Source organism: Amblyraja radiata, chromosome 18 (assembly GCF_010909765.2).
Source record: "Amblyraja radiata isolate CabotCenter1 chromosome 18, sAmbRad1.1.pri, whole genome shotgun sequence".
Lineage (NCBI taxonomy): Eukaryota > Metazoa > Chordata > Chondrichthyes > Rajiformes > Rajidae > Amblyraja > Amblyraja radiata.
Genome location: NC_045973.1, coordinates 21,285,638 through 21,310,602, shown reverse-complemented (window position 1 = coordinate 21,310,602; position 24,965 = coordinate 21,285,638).

The following is a 24,965-nucleotide window of genomic DNA, read 5'->3' as shown; positions in this document are numbered from 1 at the left end:
CGAGACAGAGTACAGCAAGGAGATTGATATTTGGTGCTAAGACAACAACCTTTCCCTCTATGTCAGCAACCCAAAGAAAGGAGATTATGATTGACTTCAGGAAGCGAAGCCGTACACATAGCCTGGTATATAATGATAGCACCGAAGTAGAGATGGTTGAAAGTGTCAAGTTCCAAGGAGAAAATACCACCAGCAACTTATCCTGGACTTGCCGTATCAAAGCAATGGCCAAGAAAGACCACCAACATCCCTACTTCCTGAGAAGGCTTAGGAAGTTTGACATGTCCCCAACAACTCTCACCAACTTCTACAGATGTACCGTGGAAAGCATTTTAACAGGACGCATCGCAGCATGGTATGGGAACAGCTCTATTCAAGACCACATGAAATTGCAGAAAATTGTGGACGCAGCCCAGATCATCAAACAAACCAACCTCCCTTCCTTTGAATCCATCTATGCCACGCAACTTCAGCAAATCACCAGCATAATTAGGGACGAGTCTCACCCTGGACACTCCGTCTTCTCCCATCTCCCATCAGGCAAGAGGTACAGAAGTGTGAAAACGCATCCCTCCAGATTCAGGGACAGTTTCTTCCCAGCTGTATCATCCTATCACTAGCTAGAGAGTGGTCCTGACCTACCATCTACCTCTTTGGAGACCCTCGGACTATCTTCACATCAAACTTTACTGGACTTTATCTTGCACTACATGTTATTCCCTCTATCATGTATCTGTGCCCTCTGGACGGCTTGATTGTAATCTTGTATAGTCTTTCCGCTGACTGGATAACATGCAACAAAAAACCTTTCGCTGTATCTTGGTACACGTGACCACACACAAAACTAAACTGATGGAAACTGTAATTATTCCTTCCAGGATCTGGAGGCATAGTGTGGCATAGTAGATAAAGACGGCAGTGGGAAGAAAAGGACCAGAGGTTGTATGCTCAGGCCTATCAATGAACCTCTCTGCCTCTGCACCTGACCTGGCCACACTCCCTCAATAACCTTCAATGCATCGCCCGCTTCTGACTAATGTTTATCTCTGGAAAATAGGTTTATTGTTGTTCATCAGAATATAATTCTTACTTGTGCACATGAGAAATACGTAGCTCCTTGGGCTCCCCGTGCTTGCTGCACTATTCAGTGAGATCTTGACCGATTTTTGTTGCTGATACAATTTTTCAGCACCATACCCGTAGAATACAATTCCCTCAGTATCCAGGAATCCATTGACCTCAGTGTTGAATGAACTCAATGACCGACTCCACAGATATCAGGGGTACAGGGTTCCAAACAGTCACTGCTTTCTGAGTGAAGAAAATGTTCCTATCTTGGTCCTAACTGGCCTACCCCTTCCTCTGACTGTCCCATCTACTTCTGGACTCCCGAGGCCAAGGGAAACATCCTCCCCCATCAAGCTGAGGTAACAAGATTTTTATTTTAAGAGGGTGGAGCCACCAAATGATTCAAAGTGGAGCCTAGTGACCTGTCACCTGGACACCATCATTATTCCCAGTGACAAGGGGTCAGTCCTGAAATAATTGGGTAGAAAATCACACATCTCACAGTGTGGGTCATGACCTCCAGTTACTGACATACAGTAAAAGCACTGAAAGGGCTATCTACATTTTGTAGTCATGTCATGACTGCCTGAGTAATGACACGCAGCTCACAGCGATACTGTTTCTTTAACATAAACAGAATCCCAAAGCACCATCAAATAAACTGGGGTATTGTTAACGAAGGTCATAAAATCTCCGGCTAATAAGCGTGTGCCAGTGTTTTAAAGCTGCACGGTTGCGGTGTGCCTGCTTAGAGCATATTTTTGATCCCCTTTTGAAATTTAACGCTACATCTCTTTGCTCCATCCTTTCAGGCGGAGCGTTCTGAATCAAAACAATTTACTTCACAAAACAAGATTTTCCGCGTCTCCCCACAGATTATGCTCAATCTGTGTCAACCACCCACTTAAAATGTGTCAGGATTTTGATCACTCCGGTTAAATTGACCATGAATCTTTCAGGCTTTTCCAAGTCTCTCCCTGGATCAGTAAGGACCCTCATCCTTGGTCTCATTCCAGGAAATTTCCGCTGGGTGTTCTCCAAGGCTTTGACTTTTACCTAATGTGTGGTCCCTGAAAAGGAACACAATATTCCAGTTGACTACTAACCTGTAGTTTGGTAAGGGTTTGCATGACTCCATACACAATTGAACTTTATGAAGGTACAGATTTATGCCCTGAATCTGGAGGTGTGCGTTTTCACACATTTACACCTTTTGCCTGATGAGAGAGGGGAGAAGAGGTAGTGGCCAGGATGTGACTCATCCTTGATTATGCTGCTGGCCTTGCTGAGACAGCGTGAGGTATAAATGGAGTCACTCAAATGTGTATGAAAAAGAAACAAGTGTGGGCAATGGCATGGTGTTGGATAGAGTGCAAGCTGGTGAATGTGTGATTTAGAGTATGGAAATGTATGTGTATGTATCTGTGTGTGGGGGGTGTTGGAGGCGATTGGGGGTGAGTGTTGGTCTACTGGAGAACTTGAGTTTGGAGATGGCACAGACTGGATGAGGGATTGATCTCTAATACAAGGAGAGCTGAAGCCCACCTTTTTGGGAGAGGTGGATCTAAGTGAGAATGCTTTCTCTAACAGCGTAGTGAGTATACCCATATCTCATGAAGCCAGCTCACCTTCACCACCACCTTCTCAAGGGCAATAAGGGATGGGCAATTAGATGTTGCCTCTGCAAAGCCCACATAAATTGTGCATATACACACACACATATACTGAGGTTACACTACTGAGATGGTAGCCACAGAAAGTTGTGATGCCAGAGTTCACAGCAAGGCTTAGGAAGTTGCTGTCAACCCATGGAGTTTGAGCGTGATCTTAAGAGTGAGGCATTTGCTTGTAGCCATATTGCACCAACCACCAGTCTGGTTGTAAATCCACTGCTTTAAACTGGCAGTGCCCAGGCATTGTACATTGCCCCATCACAACAAACCACCCAGCACAGAGAGCAGATCCAGCGAGGGACCGGTGGGGTGAAGGTGCCAACAATTGTATGCTCACTCTTGACCTGGGCTTGGTTTGACCATCAGTTAAAGGGGGAGATGTCAGAGCAATGGGAGATGAGAGGGAGATGGACGGAGTGGAAGATCAGGACGTGCAAGAGGTGGTGGAGTGGTGCGGTTTCGGAGTGGAGATCAGGTGAGTGTCTAAGGCAAGGTGGGGGCAGCAGAGAGCAGGTCAATGGGTATTGGTAACCTTGGCCGAATGGTGAGTCAGGAGCCATCACCCATCACGGGCTGAGACCCTTAAACCTACCTTAAACCTATGTCCTCTGGTTCTTGATTCCCCTACTCTGGTTAAAAGACTGTGCATTTACCCTATCTATTGCTCGTATGATCTTGTACACATAATTTAATATACTTCTGTCAGTTCACCCCTCAGCCTCCTCCCATAGGAAAATAAACCTAGCCTATCCAGCCTCTCCCTATAACTGAAGTCCTCTAATCCAGCCTACATTCTGGTGAATCAGTTCTGCACTCTCTCCAGTGCAACCCCAACCTTCCCAGAGCCAATGAATTGACTCAACTTTTGGATTGGCATCAGTGCTCCCTTGAGCCAATCAATCCTTCCCACGTGTGTGTGTGGGGGGGGGGGGGGGGGTCTTATTCCCCTTGAAGCTGCTGATCCCATTGTTTCTCTGTCACCTCTCCCTTCCTCTCCTTTTCCCTACCCTCAGTCACTCCCTCCCTCACCTCTGCCCTTTCGCACTCCCCCACTAAAGACAATTTTTAAATAACATTTCTTCTCCTCCCATCCCCCATTCCGTCAAATCTCATAGCAGCAGAGATCACATTGTGATGTCATTTTCGGTTGCTGGAATGTTCACGGCAGCTTGTGTAAATTAGATCCCATTGTGATTGGAGGAGTCTGAGATGCCACTGTGACATCATCACTGGAAGCTGATAGAAAAGTCTCACTCACAGTCTTATTATTCTCAAAGTTGGCTTTTTAAAAACTTTAAATATCAATAACGTGAAATATAACATCAAATGTGAAGAAACTTGATATGAACGACCACGGGAGAAAGCTGAGTAAGATTCAGCAAAAATGAGAGCACAGACAGACAGACAAATAAGTTGAGACTTTTAATAGTATATAGATGGAGGAATCTATGAAGGCAAACATGCCATATGCCTTCTTCACGTACTTATTTAGCTGTATTGCTTATTACAAGGAACTATGGACTTGAACCTCAAGGTCCCTCTGTTAATCAACATTCCTCAGTGCCCTATCATTTACTATATTTGCCCTACCACTATATTGAATTACAAAAATATATCAACTGGCACTTATCGGGATTAAATTCCAGCTCCCAAAGCTCAGCAACCCGTCTGATCTGTATCCTGTTGAAGTCTTCACCAACCTTCCTCATTATCCACACCACCAACTTTTGTTACTGATCATACCTCCACTTCTATGTGGGATTTTGTCAAATGGTTTAGTAAAGTGCATATGGATAAAGTCTATGCTCCATCGGTCCTTTTTGTTACTGTCTCAAAAATTTCAATCAAATTAATGAGAGAGATTTTCTCTGCACAAAGCCACGATGACTATCCCTGATCAGCCCCAGGCTTTCCAAATGTTTTGTCCCTTGATTTCCCTATCTCTGGCTCACTGGCCTGTAGTTACCTGGCTCGCCTGGTTTATCTAGTTACCTGGCTTATCTCTGTTGGCCTTCTTAAAGAAAGGAACAATATTAGCCATCCTCCATGACTGTGGAGTTTACACTATATGTAGATGGAAAAGGGAAGGACAGCAGGATTGAAGTTTGGATTTGGAACAGGTATCTGGTGATGGGAGTAATTTTTAGTCTGTCTTATTGTCATATAGCCTTAGCGATACTGCCTGAGATTTGTATAGGAAGGGTCTAGTGTGTGCTGTTGGGAGTAGAGTGGGCACCCAGAGCGTGACAAAAAAGAACAAGCAAGCATACTTAGATGAACCATGCCTAATGAAGACGCAATGGACTGCAGATGCTGGTTTGCAAAAAAAGGCTAATCTTTGGAGATAAATAGATTCAAGAGTGTCATATTGTCATATGTCCCAGATAGAAAAATGAAATTCTTACTTACAGCAGCACAACAGAATATGTAAACATCATACACTGTAAACAATATAATAAACACGAGGAAAAAAAGGTTCAGTGTGTGTATATATATATATATATATATACACACACACATATGCGTACACACAAACAATAACAATAATAGTCTATGTAGAATTTGAGGCTTTTAACTCTCCCGGTGAGTACATGGGAATCTTCCCATGGATATGTGGGTCGGTGGTGGAGAGAGTCAACAAATTCAAGCTCCAGGGTGTGCATGTCTCCGAAGATCTGTCCTGGACCCAGCACGTTGGTGCAATCATAAAGAAAGATGCAAGTTGAATCAGGAGTTTAAATTGGCATGTAGTAAAGGTAATGCTACAGTTGTTATGGGAGATTTCAACATGCAGGTAGACTGGGAAAATCAGGTTGGTACTGGACCCCAAGAAAGGGAGTTTGTGGAGTGCCTCTGTGATGCATTTTTAGAGCAGCTTGTATTGGAGCCTACCAGAGAGTAGGCAATTCTGGATTTTGTGTTATGTAATGAACCGGATTTGATAAAGGAACTTGAGGTAAAGGAGCCATTAGGAGGCGGTGACCATAATATGCATAATCTACAATTGGAGAGTGAGAAGGGTAAATCGGAGGTGTCAGTGTTACAGTTAAATAAAGGGGATTATGGAGCCATGAGGGAAGAGCTGGCCAAAGTTGACTGGAAAGATACCCTAGCAGGGATGACAGTGGAACAACAATGGCAGGTATTTCTGGGAATAATACAGAAGGTGCAGGATCAGTTCATTCCATAGAGGAAGAAAGATTCCAACGGGAGTAAGCGGCGAACCGTGGCTGACAAGGGATGTCAGGGACAGTATAAAAATAAAAGAGAAGAAGTACAACATAGCAAAGATGAGTGGGAAGCAAGAGGAATGGGTAATGTTTAAGGGGCAACAGAAGATAACTTAAAAGGCAATATGGGGAGAAAAGATTAAGTACGAAGGTAAGCTAGCAAAAAATATAAAGGAGGATAGAAACATAGAAACATAGAAATTAGGTGCAGGAGTAGGCCATTCAGCCCTTCGAGCCTGCACCGCCATTCAATATGATCATGGCTGATCATCCAACTCAGTATCCCTTCTCTCCATACCCCCTGATCCCTTTAGCCACAAGGGCCACATCTAACTCCCTCTTAAATATAGCTAATGAACTGGCCTCAACTACCTTCTTTGGCAGAGAATTCCAGAGATTCACTACTTTCTGTGTGAAAAATGTTTTTCTCATCTCGGTCCTAAAAGATTTCCCCCTTATCCTTAAACTGTGACCCCTTGTTCTGGACTTCCCCAACATCGGGAACAATCTTCCTGCATCTAGCCTGTCCAACCCCTTAAGAATTTTGTAAGTTTTTATAAGATAGCCCCTCAATCTTCTAAATTCGAACGAGTACAAGCCGAGTCTATCCAGTCTTTCTTCATATGAATGTCCTGACATCCCAGGAATCAGTCTGGTGAACCTTCTCTGTACTCCCTCTATGGCAAGAATGTCTTTCCTCAGATTAGGAGACCAAAACGGTACGCAATACTCCAGGTGTGGTCTCACCAAGACCCTGTACAACTGCAGTAGAATCTCCCTGTTTCTATACTCAAATCCTTTTGTTATGAATGCTAACATACCATTCGCTTTCTTCACTGCCTGCTGCACCTGCATGCCTACTTTCAATGACTGGTGTACCATGACACTCAGGTCTCATACCCAGACAGTAAAAGCTTCTTTAGGTATGTGAAGAGGAAAAAAATAGTTAAGACCAAAGTTGGACACTTGAAGACTAAAAAAGGTGAATTTATTATGGGGAACAAGGAAATGGTAGAAGAGTTGAACAGGCACTTTGAATCTGTCTTCACTAAGGAGGACACAAACAATCTTCCTGATGTACTATTGGCCAGAGGATCTGGGGTGACGGAGGAACTGAAGGAAATCCACATTAGGCAGGAAATGGTGTTGGGTAGACTGATGGGACTGAAGGCTGATAAATCCCCAGGGCCTGATGGTCTGCATCCCGGGGTACTTAAGGAAGTGGCTCTAGAAACCGTGGACGCATTGGTGATAATTTTCCAATGTTCTATAGATTCAGGATAAGTTCCTGTGGATTGGAGGGTAGCTAATGTTATCCCACTTTTTAAGAAAGGCCAGGCTTTGATGTGGTGGTAGGAGGGAAGGATGAGGGCCCCACCTTGGTGGTTCCGAGGTCTGGGAGGAGAATGAGGAGAGCGTGGTCCGAAGCACTTCGACTCCTTCCGGAGGCAGAACGATCAAGGAGTCCTGCTTTGTGTGGCAAAGCTCTTGGTGGAATCTGCACATCTTATCACAAACCCGGGGCAGCTGGCGTGGCTGGGGGAAGAGCCACACAAATCCATGGGTTAATTTGATGGGAACTCGCATGGAGGAATAAGACCATTCACTGGCGCATTAATCAGCCCCCGGGGATGCTTATGTAAATATCACAATCACATTAGCTCAGTGTAAGCCCCAGGGCTGTGGTCTGCACATTGTCCACTGACAGTCTGTCAGTGAGATGCTACAACCAGGACCTGATAAGCTGCTTTTGAAAGGCTGGGATGTGGAGCTGATTCTTCCTCAGAGCGGCCTGCAATCACAGACTTATGATCGTACAACATAATGAATTAACAAAAGTAACAACATGAATTAACAAAATATTCCTTGTGAATAATTACTGGTGAATAAAGTTTATTTTTCAAATAAAATGGCCCTGTTGCCTCTGGATATGGAGGGGCTGGGCCCTATGTAACAAGCTCTGAATGGTTTCACAAGAGGATACAGGAGTGGTGTTGATGCACAGTGTGGGAATATAGAGAAAGGCTTGTCCCGATTGTACTTACTGTATATGTTAGGAATACAACATATTTTTTAAATGGAAATTACTGCAAATCATAAAGAAAGACGTTTTGATTGTGTTTAATGTAAATATTATGAATAAAATATATATTTAAAATAAAAATCTGTGTAAAAATTGTTGAAAAAATGTCCTGATTGTATTAACTGTATATATTATGAGCAAAGCTAATTTTTGATGTAAATGTGGCAGGAAAAATTACAGAGGAAGCTATGTCTTGATTGTATTTATTATATAAAAGCAGGTTTTTGAAGGGAGGATATTGTAGGCATTGTTTGAGTGTAACGTGAATGAGATGGAACGGAGAAGGCATCTCCTGACTGCCAAGGCCTGATCCTCCCTGTTCACAACACAGGCCGAGGATAGTCCCTCAGGGCATGAGAGGCTGCGAGCCTGTGCCAGCGGATCTTCCACTGCCCTGCAAACAGGCCTCACGGTTGATTAAGCAGCCTGCGTCTCTGGAAAAATACAATGAAGCAGTGGCCGGGGGTTCCCGAGAGACAGCTTCTTGGGACACACGGTAACGCAGGGAGGACACCAAGCTGGCCAGAGGGTTGGGAACCGTGTCAGGCAGGCAGCTGGCAATCAAAGAGGATACGCTCCAATGCCCCCTCTTGCATGTTGATTAGTGCAGGTGTCAGAGGTTATGGGGAGAAGGCAGGAGAATGGGATTTGGAGGGAGGGATAGATCAGCCATGATTGAATAGACTTGATGAGCCGAATGGCCTAATTCTACTATTCCGTATGACCTTACCTCCTTGTTCTCCTTGCCTCATTGATTCCTGCTTACTGCTTTTGATATTTATTCCCCTATCATTGCAAGGTTTTAATCTTTAATCGCCAAAATTAAAATTATATGCTATTTTTCAAGATATGGACAAAGAATGCACAGTGTCAGTGCAGTTGTGCAGATGGTTGAGCTGCTGCCACACAGCACCTGAGACATGGGGTGCATGCTTATCTTGGATGCTTCCTGTGTGGAGTTTGCATGTTCTCTGTGATCACGTGGGTTTCCTCTGGTTGCTCCGGTTGCTCCGGTTTCCTCCCACATCCCAAAGATCCGGGCATCGTAAGCTAATTGGCTAATTGGCTAAAAAGGCTGTTTCCACTGGTGGGAGAGCCTAGGATCAGAGGTCATAGCCTCAGAATTTTACTTCGGAGTCACGTGAGTGACTACGTGAAGAGCCCCGCCACGACGCATGCGTGTCATATCGCTTCACGCTTGCCAAACGACAGGCGGGGTGGAGCGTTCCCCCGCAGCGGTAAGTTTGAAACCGTGACCTGCAGGTAAGTGATTTACTCTGCAGTAGTTTTTGTCCCCACGCTGTTTTTACACGGGGGGGGGAAGCTGGACAAAATAGTGTCCACAAGTGCTGCGAGTAAAGCTGGCTGGGGAGGACCGCGAAGTTGCGGGAGCCAGCAGCAGCTGAAGGCACAAGCCCCGTAAGGGATCAGCTGTTCCGACTTTTGGTCCCGCGCCGGCCAGAACACCACGGCCGGGCGGGAGACTATTCAAATGGGGCCGTCGACTTTTTGGACAAGTCGAAAACGGCAGGAGACGGAGTGGAACGACGTTCCCCCGTAGTGACAATTTAAACCTGGACCTGCAGGTAAGAGCTGCGGTCTTTTTTGTGTTTTTACCATGCTCATTACAGGTGGAGAAACCAACGGGCTGCGACCAAGCTGGTGGGCTAGATGCGATCAGCTGTGTCCGATGTCGCCTCCGCACCGGCCAGATCCACTCCACGGCAGTAAGGACAAAGCTGGTGAGGGAGGACCGCGGAGCAGCGGGCAGCCAGCAGCAGCCAGCGGCACTCGGATCACCGATAGTGGGATCAGCTGTGCCCGATGTCGCCTCCGCACCGGCCAGATCCACGCAGCCGGGCGGAAAGGCTAGACACAAAAACAAACAAGGTCGTGGACTCAGAGGAGTCCGACTTTGAACAACCGCGGGCGGCCAGCGACCGAGAGCGCTGGAGCCGGATGGAGCGGTGTGTGGAGCATTTGCTCCAATGTGACAGACTCCGGGAGATGGAGTCGAGTCACTGTGGGCCCTATGATAAACCCACAGCAGTACCTCTTGAAGGACTGCACAGTGCTTCTACCTCATCAGAGGGGAGCACTGCGGGTCAGTTCTGGGCTGACCTGGAAGAGGGGTCCGCAGAAGGAAAGACAAGTGTGCAAGGGGTGCAGGAACAAGATAACCTACTGGACTAATAAAATGGACTCCAACAAACACTACAGCCAAAGACAGCACCCCTACGCACCCACCAGCAGAACTGGTGAAAGCTCGAAGGCCCGGTATTCAAAACATGAGTCTTTTTAGGCCATGGCCTAGGCCGGCCTTCTTGGAAGATGCGGGGACCTCCAACGCCACCCAAACCGAAAATCCAGACACCAGCGCAACAACAGCAGCGAAGAACCTACAAAAAGTAAACCTGCCACTGGTAACTATGGAGGTAGGTGGGTCTGGTTCCCTACAAAATACAGGGAGCATGGAGGTTGGGGGGGAGACTACACTCTTTTCTGAATGCATGGAGCATGTTAACAACCGATACTTACATCTTAAGCAGTATCCAGGGATATACAATAGAGTTTATACACAAGTACAGCCCTCCAGTTCAACATATACCGAACCGAATGTTCGTGCCTTCTGATAAAGAAAAATCAAAAGCGCAAGCTGAACTGGAGCAGCTTTACATAAAAGGTGTAATTGAGAAAACTCAACACGAACCATTCGAATTCGTGTCCAATATATTTATCAAAAACAAAAAAGATGGTGGTTGTCGCATCACTATAGATCTGACAAAATGGATACCTTTGTTACTGCTAAACAATTAATTTCCAAAGCTTACTTCATGGCCAGCATCAATTTAAAAGATGCTTACTATTCAGTGCCTATACGAGGTGACCACAGATGTTACTTAAAATTCAACTGGATGGGACAACTCTGGCAGTATAAAGCACTGCCAAATGGGTCATCAGCCCCAGGCTGTTCACAAAAATTTTGAAACCAGCCCTAGCGTTTCTACGGAAACGTAAACACATGGTCATGGCATATTTAGATGACATACTCATTGTGGGCAAAACTTTGGAATTGGCCAAACAAACTGTAACAGCCACAAAACAGTTATTTGGAAAACTGGGATTTATTATCCATCCAGCTAAATCTAAATTAACGCCTTCCACTACTATGGACTATTTGGGGGTTTCACCATTGACTCAGTTCACATGTCGGTGACTCTGCCTAAGGGAAAGGCTAGAGATTTAATAGAGGCTTGCATAACCTCATTGACATCAGCAAACCATCCATCAGATTTGTAGCAAAAGTAATTGGCAAATGGTGGCTGCCTTTCCAGCCACACAATTTAGACCTCTACATTACCAAAACTTACAGAGAGCAAAAATACAAGCACTCTAAATTAATGCAGGTCACTTTGACAGACCTATGAAACTACCAATCAAGCTAAAATGGAATAAAATGGTGGATAGATAACATCTGGCTTTGTTCCAATCCAATCATTGTCAGTAACCTTTCCATGGTACTACACACCGATGCCAGTGCACTTGGGTGGGGAGCCACCAATACCATCGCCTGCTGTGGAGGTAGATGGACTGCTCAGGAGGCATCATTATTACTCACACTGGGCATAAACTACCTGGAAATGTTGGGTGCATTCCATGGCCTAAAGTCATATTGTACTGGATCATATCACCAGCATGTTAGACTACAGATAGACAATACCACCGTGGTAGCATACATTAACCACATGGGTGGAAACAAATCGACATCATGTGACAATCTGGCTAATACAATTTGGCAATGGTGTATCCAGAGAGATATTTGGATATCAGCCACTTACCTACCAGGAAGACTAAATTTAGTGGCAGACACCAGGTCACGCAAATTTAATGAAAACACCGAATGGATGTTGAATAAAAAAGTATTTGCTGATATTACAGCAAAATATGGAACACCAGATATCGATCTATTCGCATCCAGACTTAACCACCAGTTATCAAATTATGTTTCATGGGAACCAGACCCTGGGGCAGCGGCTACAGATGCATTTTCGCTGCATTGGGGGGGAAATTGTTTATTTACGCATTCCCTCTTTCCTGCCTCATCAGTCGGGTATTAAGGAAAATACAACAAGACTCTGCGTCTGGTATTGGTAGTACCCGATTGGCCTACTCAACCATGGTTCCCAGTGGTATTAAACATGGTATTAGAACCATGTATCACCATCCCACATAGACCAGATTTATTGCTACATCCCGTAACAAGGGATAGCCACCCATGCCATAAACATTTGAACTTATTAATTTGTCGAGTTTTAAAAACACCTCTACTACAACTGGGACTGACGGACCGAACAGTGAACATGATCTCGGCGGCCCAAAGACAGTCAACCAAAAAACAGTATCTGGTCTATATCAGGAAGTGGGCGATGCACTGCCATAAAAACAACATCACCTACAGAGACATGAACATCCCGTCTGTTCTGGAATATCTGGCAGGCCTCCACTATGATGAGGGGCTCAGTTACAGTGCCATCAACTGCGCCAGAAGTGCCCTATCGACTTACCTATGGCAGGGGACAGAGCGTTACTCTGTTGGGACTCACCCACTGGTAACAAAACTTATGAGGGGAATTTTTAATACTAATCTCCAAGAACCAGGTACTCCCAAATATGGGATGTAAGTATTATCCTGAAGATGCTCAGGAATTGGTCTCCAGCAACAGCTCTGTCCCTACACAGACTGACATTAAAAACAGTCATGCTAATGGCATTGGTCACGGCACAGAGGGTACAGTCACTGCATAAACTAAGACTGGACAACATGACTTCCTCAACAGAAAATATTACGTTTCATATCTATGAGTTAGTAAGCAGAACAGACAGGGATCAGCAGGCCTCAATATACAATTTAGGTCATACCCAAACAGATGACCGTCTGTGTATAATAAGACATCTGTCGTTATACATGGAGAAAACGAAAATCCTAAGAGGCAATGAGAAGGCACTTTTTGGTCAGCCACTAGCAACCACACAAAAGAGTGACGGTCCAGACCATCTCAAGATGGCTGAACCAGGTGCTAACACAGGCTGGGGTGGATACTAATATTTTAAAATCTCATTCCACCAGGGCTGCAGCTACATTGGCAGCGATACAGTTGGATGTACCAATGGACCAAATCCTCAAGGCAGCAGGATGGTCTGGGGAAAAAACATTCCAATTATTTTACAATAAACCAGTAATGAAACCTGGAACGTTTGCAGAAACAAATTTAAGTTCTGTAAATTAATTTAAACCCATAAAAAGGGGTTATAAATTTGTGTTAATAAATTTTATGATTTCAATGTCGAATTCATGTCCAAATTATGTTAACACAATTCCTCCTACAGTCATCAAGGCAGACGTGATGCATGGACTCGTTTCCACGGCATGAAATCACAGAGCTTTAAAATCTTCACGTAGTCACCCACGTGACTCCGAAGTAAAATAGTAAGATTAAACGAGAAATTACCAGTTTGAAGTTTGATCTGTATTTTATGAGGAGTTACGATGAGGGATTACGTGCCCTCCGCTCCCACCTTTGATCATATACTTAACTGGTATCTCTTCTCTAATCTTACTATGTTTAGTCATTACAGTTATCTGTGATTTCACACCGCTGCTTTGAAGAATGACACGCATGCGTCGTGGTGGGGTTCTTCACGTAATCCCTCATCGTAACTCCTCATAAAATGCAGAACAAACTTTAAACTGGTAAGTTCTCGTCTAATCTTACTATTAAAGGGCGCTCTTTTAGAAAGGAGGTGAGGTGGAACTTCTTGAGTCAGTCGGTAGTTAATCTGTGGAACTCATTGCCACAAAGAGCTGTGGAGGCCAAGTCAGTGGATTTATTAAAGAAGAGACGGACACATTCTTGATTAGAACGGGAGTCAAGGTTATGGGGAGAAGGCAAGAAAATGGGATTAGGAGACAGAGATCAGCTATGATTGAATGGCGTAGTACACTCGATGGGCCAAATGGCCTAATTCTACTATAACTTGTGAACGTGTGAATGAATTGGCCTCAGTAAAATGGAGGCAAAAGTGGGATAACATAAGCCGATTGTGAGCAGGGGATCGATGGACAGCGTGGACTCAGTGGGTCGAAAGAGCTGTTTCCATGGCGTATCTTTGAATCAATTAATCTGCCTAAAGAAGCAGTATCTGCCAGCGCCGAGGGCACTGGGCAGCACCACTCCAGGATCTTTACGACAGGGCAGAGAGCTGGCCAGCTGCTGATCTCCATGCTGTGGTATTTGTTAGTCACTTTGGTTCCGCCCTCTGCCTTTGCCGCCAAGATCCAGACAAAGTCGATGGATTTCTTCTGCAGCAACAGGAAACACTGGGTCTTTGTTGTGTTCCTGAGTCTCCTGGTCGAGGAGGGCGGGCGGTGAGTCGCAGGTGTGAATCCGTGAGAAAGCCCACAGGGAGAATGTGCAAACTCCGTACAGACGGCACCCATAGTGAGGATCGAACCTGGGTCTCTGGTGCTGTAAGACGGCAACTCTTCCGCAGCGCCACTGTGTTTGTGGGAACTTGTTCTCACTGGATAGCTCCGGCGGGGATGAGTGCAGTGATCTGTGGGAAGGTCCAGCCACAGTGAGCCTGGAGGGTGCCGAGCGTCTGGACACTGCCCCTGACACTGGACGAATTGACCACGGCCCTCCATCAGTTCTGAAGGGGCAAATCCCCCGGGCTGAACGGCCTGACACCAGAGTTCCTCTGCACATTGTGGGGGATCCTGGGGGAAGACTACATCATAGTCCTGAGGGAGAGCCTGGTGACCAGAGAGATGCCGCTGTCTTGGCGGAGGGCTGTCATGGTCCTTCTGCCCAAGAAGGGCGATCTCCGCCTTCTAAACAACTAGCGCCCGGTCTCCCTCCTCTGCACCGACTACAAAGTCTTTGCAAAGGCAATGGCCAACCATCTGGGCCCAGTGCTGGCCCAGTGATCCACCCTGACCAGTCTTACACGGTCCCGGGCCGGTCCATCCAGGACAATATCCATCTGGTCGGGACCTGATCTACCTGGCTCAGGAGACCGGTGTAACCACCGGTGAAAGATGAGGTCTTTCGCATGGAGCACCACGCACCTCCTCTACTTGGGAGTCTCCCTGAGTCCCATTGCGTAGACCTGGTCGGCGAACTGGCAGCAGCTGGAGATGAAAGTCGTCGCCCGGCTGAGGCGCTGGTCGGGTCTCCTCAGAGTGCTTTCCTTCCGGGTCAGGGTGTTGGTCATTAACTGACTCGTAGCCTCCCTGCTCTGGTACAGATTGACCAAATTGGTCCCATCAGCCACCTTTGTTGGGATCATCCAGAAGAAGTTGGTGGACTTCTTCTGGTGCAACGGAAAGTACTGGGTCTCTGCAGCGGTCCTGAGTCTTCAGATCGGTCAGTTGCTGGCGTGCATTCGCACCCAGTTGACGGCTCTCTGCCTCAGGACTGCAGAGATACCTGTATTCAGGGTGTCCTCCCAGGTGGCACGTGCTGGCGACACACTTTTTCCAACGTGGCTTCCAGGTACGCAGATCCCGATGGTGGGCATCAGCCATGCTGTCCTGCTGAGGATGCCTAGCTTCTACCGGAACTTATTGAGAGTCTGGAACCTGGTTGCCGTGTTGCGGAGGGCGACGGCTTGGGCGTGAGAGCAGCCGGCCCTTGTCCCGCCCCACCGGGTGTTGGGGGGGCTCGAACGTGTGGAGTACTTGCAGCTGAGCAAACCCCCGCTCAGCCGTAAGTACTCGTCGGACCCTGGCGCCGTAATCGTTCCCGTGAGCCGGTCCCACACAACTTGAGCCGCCTTTCCTCGACACCCTTCATCTCCCTCCGAAACACAGGGAGGCATCTCCTGTCCGGGCTCTTCCTCCACACCCTGCATTTCCTCGCCCTGGTCCACCGTCCGGACACTGAGTGGCGGTCGGTGTTGCCTTCCAGTCGCGAGGCCCCCCCCACCCTAGTGGGGGTCCCTCTAGGCAGGGATTCTCCCGCTCTACATCAGGGACCTGGGCTGGAGGGTACTGCACTGAGGAGCCACTGCAACCTGTTTCTGTCGAGATTCACAGACTCACCAGCCGCCTGTCACTTTTGCGAGCTGGAAGAGTCTGTGTACCACGTGTATATGGAGTGTGTGAGCCTGTTCCATTATCTAAAGGGGCTGCTCCTTGCCTTCTGGCTGCATTTCTCACCCACCATGCTCATCTTTGGACAACCTCTGCGTAGGGGAGAGGGTAGGGCCAAAGATGTCCTGGTTGGGTTGCTCCTGGGCCTGGCCAAGCTGGCCATCCACGAGTCACAGCGCCAGGCGGAAGAGGGCTCTGCCGGCTGCCTGCCCCTTTTCTAGGGTTACGTTCGTGCCTGGATGGTACTAGGGAGGGACTAGGATTGGCTAGCATGCAATAGCCGATCTACACACACTGAACTTTTTTAAAATCTGGTTTATTATATTGTTTACAGAATACTATGTTTACATATTCTGTTGTGCTGCAGCAAGTAAGAATTTCATTGTTCTATCTGGGAAATATGAAAATAAAACACTCTTGACTCTTGACTCTTGAGACCCGAACTCGGGTCTCTGGCGCTGTAAGGCAGCAACTCTGCTGCCACACCACTGTGCCGCCCCAAAATCTCAGCACCAAACTACTAAGGACTTTAGCCATAAAGAAAGAAAGCAACCTTTCCAGCTGATGAGATGTCACTGATCTAACTCAGTTGCTGCTGCTAGGTTCAGCTCAGATCTCGTCCCCATTTTACATCCTACTGCTATTCTCCCATTCAGCCACCAGATGGGAACAGCCACCAGTTTGTTCAGGATTTTGGATGCTGCTATGTTCCCGTCTGTCCTCTGTGTGGCGCCCAAGTCAAAGGTGTTTAATTGCCATATGCACTGTGAACAGTGAACTTCTCACTTGCTGCAGTTTTACGCACACATTAATACAACCACACACCAATTAATCATACAATAAACAATAATATAATAAATGGAGACACAAGGAACTGCAGATGCTGGAAACTTGAGCAAAACACAAACTACTGGAGGAAGGACCTCATGCAGCATCTGTGAAGGGAATGGATAGGTGATGTTTTGGTTCGGGACCCTACTTCAGAGTCTTATACAATACAGGTAATAATCAGTTATACTTGATAACCAATCCATAATAGTGCAAGCCAGAGCACATAGTGCAACCTTATACAAAGTCCTTAGTATTTTGGTGCTGAGATTTTGGGGCGGGGTGGTAGAGTTGCTGCCTTACTGCGCCGGAGACCTGAGCTTGATCCTGACTACGGGTGCTGTCTGTATGGAGCTTGTATGTTCTCCCTGTGACCGCATGGATTTTCTTCGGGTGCTCCGGTTTTCTCCCACACTCCAAAGATGTTCAGGTTTCTAGGCTGATTGGTTCCAGTAAAATTGTAAATTGTCCCTAGTGTGTGGGATAGTTCAGAGTGTCTCCGAGGATCGTCCAGTGCTTCTACTCAGCGGCTGTGGAAAGCATCTTGTCCGGAAATATTACCATCTGGTTTAGGAATTGCTCTGCCCAGGACAAGAAGGCTTTGCAGAGAGTAGTGCGTTCGGCCAAACGCGCTATGGGAACTTCACTCGCCCCCCTGCAGGAACTATACATCAGGAGGTGCAAATCCAGGGCCAATAAAATCATGGGAGACCCCTTCCACCCATGCAACGGACTGTTCCAGCTGCTACGGTCAGGCAAACGCCTCCGTTGCCATGCTGTGAGAACGGAGAGGTTGAGAAGGAGTTTCTTCTCAGAGGCCATTCGGACTGTAAACTCCTATCTCACCAGGGACTAACTTTACTGAATGTTTTTCCTTCCAATATTTAATATGTAAAAGATGTGATTTATGATTGTGTTTATAGTTTGTTTGGTTGTTTGTTTGTTTGTCTTTTTGCACAAAGTCCGCGAGCATTGCCACTTTTCATTTCACTGCACATCTCGTATGTGTATGTCACGAATAAACTTGACTTGACTTGACTTGACTTGACTTGACTTGACAGAGCGATCGCTGGTCAGCATAGACTCAGTGGGCCGAAGGGTCTGTTTCCGCACTATATCCCTAAGTCTAAGAGATAAGGTTGTGATTAGGGTTGGTTCAAGAGCCTGAAAGCTGAAGGGAAGAAGCTGTTCTTGAATCTGGAGGTAAGAGTTCTCAGGCTCCTGTACCTTCTTGCGGATGGTAGCAGTGAGATGAGGCGTAGCCACGGTGGTGTAGGTATTTGATGAGCTGCAACTGTGAGGCAGGGCTGCCTGCCACTCCGTGGGACAGAGCTCTCTCCTGGCTGCCCCCTCCTATTCACAGGCGGGGAGTGGGAATGGCATAACATTCAGAAAAATCACCACCCTCGTGGGTGAATGTGCCCTGGCCATTCAGTGACAGAATAAACACATGTACTGTAGACGTTTTCATCGCACTGACTCTGCTGACTGGCTGAGAAATTCCACATCTTTTCAAACACCACAACTTGGATTTCTGTATAAATTTGATTATTTTGTTCTATCAGCAATGTTCTGGTTACTGACTGTTTGGATTCTACCATTCTACCATTCTTTCCTGACCATTGATTGGAAGATCCATTCTTGTTTCCAAATACTGCCAGTACCCATGCTCTCTATATGACAGGCCTCGGCCCACTGCTAGTACGTACACCTCTGAGCCTGAAGGTTGTGCTCTTAGACCCCTCCAGGGAATTGACTACCCTAGTTCATGTAAATGTGATAGAATAATTAGGCCATTCGGCCCATCAATCTACTCTGCCATTCACTCATGGCTAACCTACCTTTCCCTCTCAACCCCATTCCTCTGCCTTCACCCCATAACCCCTGACACCTGTACTCATCAAGAATTTATCAATCTCTGCCTAAAAAATATCTATTAACTTCCACAATCAATGGATTCCACAGATTCACCACCCTCTGACTAAAGAAATACCTTCTTATCTCATTCCTAAAGGTACGTTCATTTATTCTGAGGCTATGGCCTCTGGTCCTAGACTCTCGCATTCGTGGAAACATCCTCTCCATATTCGCTCTATCCAACTGTGAGCTATTTTAAGGTGAAATATATCGGTTATCATCCTCTCAGGGAATTGGGGTGTGGGAGACAAGTGGGGGAAATGGAGCCGGGGAAAAGCTCAGGTGGAACAGGTTCGATGGGCCAAATGGCCGACTCCCACTCCTCTTCCTTATCTTCTTGGCATGACGTGCCCGCACAGATGTTCTCTTCCTGACGTTTTAGTGGTGGTGCTGAATCACTTGAAGGATTGAGATTGTCACTTGCTTTTGACAACAGGTTGTATGTTATCGTAGAAGACACATAAAGTGTTTGTTACTCATTAATGCAGCAGTAATCGAGCAGATTGAAGCTGGCACTAAATGCAGCCGAATGTCTGACGGTTTGCCGTACCTTGTAAGGAGCACAGCAAATGCCTGTAATTATCACAACTGATGCTCTCAGGTCTGTAATTGTCCCACTGATTCCACACACACTGGTTGTCAGAAAGATACCAATTAATCACACGTCTCCAAACTTTGCTGCACGACTCCTGGAGTTTGTTTCAAGAAAGAAAGGCACGCGTTCCTGCAGCAGCAGTAACGGACTATGCAGCCAATGCAATGCTTTTGACAGGAGTCACTATAGGATGTGTGCACAGCAATCTCCCACAGATAGCCATCTCATAATAACCTGGTAATGTTTATATGATTTTTATTCTTGAATAAATATGAATCAGAAAGTCTGTACGGTCATTCTTCTCAAACCTAGAAATAGTGCCATGGCAGATTCGTTATCCAGCTGAGTGAACAGGTGATCCCTATTGATCAGCAGCTCTGACAGTGTGGTATTCCCATCACGTTGGACAATGTGGCATTCCCAACACCTCTAACACTGTGGCATTTCCATCACCTCTACAGTGCGGCATTCCCAATACCTCCGACAGTGTGGCATTCCCAACACCTCTACAGTGCGGCATTCCCAACACCTCTGCATTGTGGCATTCCCAACACCTCTACCTTGCCAGATTCCCAACACCTCTACTCCTTAGTGATGTCCTGGGACTGAGCTGATTTACCTTCAGATGCCCGAATCATTGTCCTTTGTGCGGGGCATGACTCAGGCAAATGAAATATGACCCCCTTAAATTTACTGCAGATTCTAATGGGGGTGCTAAATGACTTTGTTTGTTGGAATTGTCCTCACTTTTGTAGTTAGGAGATAAGTTGGATAAGAAACTAAATCCCAGTGTTGTAGCTGTGCTGAAACTGGGTGAATCCAGGTGAAGTAGCAGATGCCTGATGGACCTGGACCCATAAACCTTTATGTAATACATTGCACTTTGCATTGCTTTCTACAACTTAAATGAATCGAGTTGTCTTCCATATTAGGCACATCAAAGATCATTCACTCAGCTCTCCTGTCTGAAGATGATTGCATATGCTTCAACCTTCCCTTTTACATTCACATTCTAAACTCGTACAGCACAGATATGGGCCCCTCAGCCCTACATGTTCATGCTGACCTTTGCCCATCCATACTAATACCATTTGCTTGCATTACATACTTATCCTTCTATGCCATTCCTATTTAGGTGTCTGAGTAAATGCATTGAGTCATAGAGTGATACAGTGTGGAAACAGGCACATCGGCCCAACTTGCCCACACCGGCCAAAATGTCCCAGTTACACTAGTCCCACCTGCCCGCATTTGGTCCATATCCCTCCAAACATGTCCTATCCATGTACCTGACTAACTGTTTCTTAAATGTTGGGATAGTCTCAACCTCAACTACCTTCTCTGGCAGCTTGTTCCATACACCCACCATTCTTTGTGTGATATTTACCACTCAGATTCCTATAAGATTTTTCCCCCTTCACCTTAAACCTATATCCTCTGGTCCTCGATTCACCTACTCTGGGCAAGTGACTCTGTACATCTAGCCGATCTATCCCTCTTATGATTTTATACACATCTTAAATGCATTAACTGTGTCTGATTCCACCACCTCCTCTGGCAGCTCTCGACCACTGATATTGACCACTCACTGTTCAAAAAACCTATCCCTCAGGTCCCCTGGGATATTTCCATATGTAAATCGCATGCTGATCGGAGCTTCTCGAAACCTAAATAAATCATATCTATTGCTTTCATTTTTTTAGTTCTTCAAAGGATCCTGTCCACACCAAATATGCTCTATTTCTTAACAATCAGTGAAACCTGGCCCTAATTAATTCCTAAGCCCTCAATAATTTCATTTAGCATTACTGATTCTGGCCGTTAATTCTTCTATTCCAGATGCATGAGACAAATTGGGTGTCTGCAACATGCTGCTAGGGGTGGTGGTGGAAACAGATACGAGAATGGCTTTTAAGAGGCTGTTAGATAGGTACATTGCTATGCAGAGAGTGGAGGGATATGGATCATGTGTATGCCGAAGGGATTTGTTTAATTTGATATCATGTTCGGCACAGACATCGTGGGTGGAAGAGCCTTTTCCTGCACTGTACTGTTCTGTGTTGTACATTCTTATACCCGAGTATTCGGAGGATATGCTGGAGCTGTGCAGTGCACAATATACGTGAATATTGCACTCTGATTCCTGAGGTGGCAAGACTACTGTACGAGGAGGAATTGGGTTGGTTGGCAATATGGAGTCACACAGCACAGAATCAGGCTCTGAAGAAGGGTCTCGACCTGAAACATCACCTATTCCTTTTCTTCATAGATATTGCCTGATCCGCTGAATTACTCCAGCTTTTTGTGTCTATCTTCATCCTACCGTGTTCTTTCTGCCAGTCAAATGCCAATTCGGCCGATGTTCATTAGCCTTGAGGCAAATGGGAGAGTGCCTCATTGAAAGGTCAGAAACTTCTGACAGGGCTCTCTGGCTGGTTGCAGGGCGGGTGATTCCTAGGGGTGGAGGCAGGGGCCAGTCTCATGTTACAGAGAAAGGTGTTTAGGACTGAGATTTGGAGTAATTCCTTCACTCATCTGTGGAAGTGTGTGTGGCACCTTTCCCTGTACGGCAGAGGATGAGGAGGCCAAGATGCTGAATATATTTAAGAAGGGATTAGGCAACATTCAGAAGTAAAAGACAACAAAAGGTATGGGGGGCAGGAAATGGTTGAGAGATGTACAATTGGATCTGATATAGTGAATGGCAGAGCCGGTCGGAGCGATCAAATGGTTCCCTTCTGCTCCTGCTTCCTACTCCTTCGTGTGACCAGCTGATAGGTCACTTTGACTGTCTCAGGTTGTGTCTCTTGTGTCTCTGGTCAGGAGCCCATGCTGGAACAAGCGAGTGTATACGGATAACACACGGATTGTGAGCAGGTGGGATTGTGGTGTAGATGGGGCAGCTTGGTTGGCATGGGCGAGTTGGGTCGAAGGGCCTGTTTCATTGCTGTATGACTCTATGATTGTGATTCCTTCCATGTGCGAATAGTTTGTCTGACCCAGCCATGAGCTTGATGTAGCTTGTGGACCAAACTGTAAAGCAAATAGCTTCAGGAGAAGAAGGGTGTTGAAATAGGAACGCATAAAGCAAATCTTTTGAAATCCTCTATGGGCTTCGCCTTGATCTTGGAGATTGCATTGTTCTTGCTGCCTTTGGGAGGATAAATCTACAATGTCGATTCAGGCAGAGTTCAACTCCTGTCCTGCAGACTATTCATCTTTGCAATCACCAGCCCAGCCTTAAGATGCTCAAGCAGTAAAGCCTTTTGTCGTTAACCTGCCCCAGCTTTGTGCCTGATTGATGCGCCGGGGTTGGTGGCTGTCACAACCACCCTGCTCAGGCCATCAGTCTCCAAACGACGAGAGATGTTTGGATTCTGCTCACATCTAACCTGCCATTGTTATCCAATGTTACTGATGTTTCTCCACAAGCTAGCATGGTGAGGGCAGAGGCTTATAGAGTCACACAGAAATACATCAGGCCCTTCAGCTCATCAAGTCCATGCTGACCATTCTATTTAGCCTAATTCTATCCTAATCCTATTTTTGCTGCTCTGCCACTCTGCTGCTGCTGATCTGTCTTTATCTCACATGTTTTGGCTTTTCATCTCTGGCCTTAGTCCAACAATCTGCCTATTAAATCCCCCCACCCTCACCTGTAGCCCCACCTATCACTTGTCAGGCTTTGTCCTGCCCCTCCTCTCTTCCAGCCCTTTACCCCCCCCCCCACCACAGTCTGAAGGATCCTGACGTGAAACATCACTGGAAATATTGTCCAGGTATGCTGGCTGACCAGCTGAGTTTCTCCAGCACTTTATCTCTTTCCTGTAAGGCAGCATCTGCAGTTCCTCTTGTGTCTACTCTTGTCAAAGTTATCGCTTGCTGTTTGTAGTGTAAACAAACCTTCCACAGAGCCAAGAAAGCTGCTTGATGTGGAATCTTGGTGCTTTTGGCACATTACAGTATCTATCTCCTCAGTCGATACAGTATTCTTGGAGTAAGGGACTGTAGTTTGCATAAACACAGCCCAATACATCGCACAAACTAGCTTCCCCCGTATTGACTCTTTCTATACTTCATGTTTGCACGGAAAATCAGCCAAAGTAATCAAGGACCACTCACACCCCTGTCATTCCCTCTTCTCCCCTCATTGTCAAATTCTCCCATTGCTTTGCATTAAGATTCACCACACAGGATCTGAGTTGGGACTCTGTGGCTGAACAATCTGTCAGACAGCCTGTCTGGGGTGAAGAAGAAATACTTCTGTTTTATTTCTGGTGTCATTTAATTTTTTGTGATCTCTCCAAATCTCTGACAAATGTGTAAATACCATCAACAGATCATATATTTCCAGTTTAATATGTGAATCAGAAACAAAAATAGCCAGAACGGGGACAATATATTTAAACAGATCATAAACCACAGTGTCTTTTCTCCAGGGTAAAGAAGTATAAAATTTATGACTGGTCTCAGAAGGAACTCATGATATCGGTCAACATCTGTGGAACAAATTTTACAGTTAATGATATCCAAGCCCTTGGTTACATTGATTAGTTACATTAATGGCAATTCCCTGTAATGTAAAATATATCTGTTTGCTGGAAGTCTCATCTCTCAACAATGGTCAAATCTTGCAAATGCTCCCCCATTCATAAAATTGTAAAGTCAATGTAACACTTTCCACTATCTCAGGAAAGCTGCCAATGTAATCAATGACTACTTACATCCCACTCATTCTCTTTTCTCCCCTCTCTCGTCACACAAAAGATACAAAAGCTTGAAAGTTTGTCTTTTCAGATTCAGGAACAGCTTTCCCCCTGCTGTTACTAGACTCTTGCACGGACCTCTCATAAACTTATATTCCCAATCTCCCAATCTACTTCGTTGCAGCTCTTGCGCTTTTATTATCTGCACTTTCTCTGTAGTTGTAACACTATGTTCCGAGCTTAGTTTTCTTTCTTTTTTTACACCACATGTACTGGTGCATGGTATGATTGAACTCACGTGCAGTCTGATTCAGTTGGATAGCACACAAAACAATATCTTGATGTAGGTGACAATAATAATTTAAAAAACTGCCAGGCGGATGTAGGCGGAAACCAGAGAACCAGGAGGAAGCGCACGTGGTCACAAGGAGAACGCGCAAACAGCACCAAAGGTCAGGATCAAACCTGGGTCTGTAGCTTCGAGGTAGTAGCTCTAACCGCTTAATAAGGAAAAGAGTTTCAAAGATTTGTAGCCCTCTGAGAGAAAAATGTTTCTCTCTGTTTTAAACGGGCACCTCTTATTTTTAAACAATGACTGTTCTAGATTCTCCCACAAGAGAAAATATCCCCTCTACATGTGGTCTACCAAGACATTCCAGATTTTATTCTTCAATTAAGTTGCTATTCTTCAGCAGATATAATACCAGACA